This window comes from Pollicipes pollicipes, unplaced genomic scaffold (genome assembly GCF_011947565.3).
Source record: "Pollicipes pollicipes isolate AB1234 unplaced genomic scaffold, Ppol_2.1 Scaffold_7262;HRSCAF=8765_pilon_pilon_pilon, whole genome shotgun sequence".
In the NCBI taxonomy this organism is placed as follows: domain Eukaryota; kingdom Metazoa; phylum Arthropoda; class Thecostraca; order Pollicipedomorpha; family Pollicipedidae; genus Pollicipes; species Pollicipes pollicipes.
Window position 1 is genome coordinate 5,085,828 of NW_023597055.1, and position 2,242 is coordinate 5,088,069.

Genomic DNA, 2,242 nt, shown 5'->3' on the forward strand with positions numbered 1-2,242 from the left:
GCAAACTGGGTCGACCAAATCAGCTGACCTCCATCCGACTTAAGAACGGCACCTCGACCATCAGCTAACCAGTCCAATGCGTCACAGTGGTAAAAACATAACAAAAGCGCACATCTTAGCTTAACCATGGGGAATGTTGACTTACCATTAAATGCCTCCGATGCCTCCTCCTCCCTAAGCAAGCGGCCGCGAGCGATTTGGCGGAAATGCAGGGTGTTAGAGAATATTCCAGTGTCATAAAAAATTATAGTTAACAAAGCTCAATTCACGCTGTTTTCATGAAACAAAGCTGTTTTAAAGCGTGGAATTTAACTTACATAACGTTGTTGTCTGTGCCTGCAAGGTGCATGAAAGCAGCATTGCTCTTGTCATCAGTTTATTCAAAGAAATGTGATTGTTTTGTGGTCTGCTTAAGAGCTATCGTGAAACCTTGGCATTGATGATAAAAACGTTGCAATAATAGCTTCATATGGCAAATGACTTTTCCTAGAATTTTCCAAACGTCACGTGAGCCCCAACAAGACTTAGCTATAAACTGCATGTGATTTAGCTTACGTTCAGGCTAAACGAACCCGCTGTGGCTCGATTGAAGTGTCACCTTTTAATTATAAGCATATCGTTAAGCGCATACATTTTACGCAGATGTAGCTGGTGGCGGTATGCTGAGAACTTTGCGACAATCGTGAAAAGTCTTAAAGCGTTCACGTTGGCACGCTGAGAGGTTTGTAAAACTAGCGGTGGTTCCCAAAGCCACCGTAAAACAGCCATCCTTCCTCACGGCCTGCTAAAGTGACAAACCGGTCTCAGATAAAACCATGTAGCAACAGGGCTCATGCAGATCATGCTTGTGCAGATCGTCAAGCATACTTCCAGGAGGACTTACGGTATAAGTTCTCAACAGCAGTTTTCAGCGTGATTCTTACTTTGTAATTTCTATATTCACATCGCCATTTTACAAACAGCACGTGTCTTATACGATGTTCTTTGCTAGCTGAGTTTGTTGCCGTATCGGTGATCTTTACAATGCCCAAGATCTTCATACACAGGCCCAGCGATGTGAGAATGACGCGTTCAGAAAAAGCTACACTTCGACTTATCCCTCTTTACAGCTTATTCCTGTGGCGGCTTGCATGCGAGGTTCACCATAGTTCATCTATTCTTTCATATCTGATTTTTTAGACAAAACCGTCTATTCATGCAGCTTTCGACTAAAATAAATGGTTGAACCGAAAAGTGCAACACTCAGTTTTCCAGGTCTAAAACAACGCAGAATTACACACGAAAGCAAAGAGCCACCTGAGTTCGTCTCGTCAGTGAGCTATCCCCGACGGCTTAAGTTGGCAGCATAAGCTGACAACGATCAGACGGCGAACATCGACGTACTGAGCCTGACATTCTCCCCTGACAAAATCCTGATATCCTCAGCAGACGCGTTTAGTGGTGTTGAATAAGGCCGTGTCTGTCTACAGTCACCGGAGTATTCCGTTGCATTGACCCTTGTTTTTGGTTCTTCCGTAGATTGCAAACACCATGAGAGATGACAAAATGCATTTTTCAAAAATGAGGAGACCGACAGAACTGCTCAGTCACCCTGAATGATTCCGAAAATTGTATTTGCATTGTTAAAGATATGTCCCTGATGTATTCACGTTTACCGCAAATTGATAAGCTGATCAAATTACCCAGGACTGGATCATATGTCTGAATATGAGGCACGGCGCAGGCAACTAGAAAATGATATGGCTTTCCAAATCCTCCCAACTCATCGAAGGTGAAAGATATAAACCATCACCCACCTATGTCACAGGTCTGCAACAGAAGTTTTAGCGTGCCACTTAGGCACGGAATCACAAACAACGAACAACAGCAAGTCACGTTGATGGCACATGACAGATTTAATTCATGGCTGCTCTATGGCATTAGCAGGATCAGCTGTGATGTGGATCAGAAATTCCATGCGTAGCATATCATTTAATCTCCGAACCTTAACAAGGACGGCAAAGTCGACAGGCGCTGGCCCAAACACGCGCGTGAGAAAAACAAAACACACTGTGAACGTGAAATTCTTCACCTCCGCAGATAATCAACAGCGACTATCTCGCTGAGTAAAACAGAATATACGACGTGCATTTCGGCGTCCTCGCAGTGACGCCAAGGAACGTGGCCGGCGGAGAGGCGCGTCTCAAACGTCACGCGCGTTGAGCCGAAATCTCCGCGATTTCAGCGCGAATGCGGCTCATGT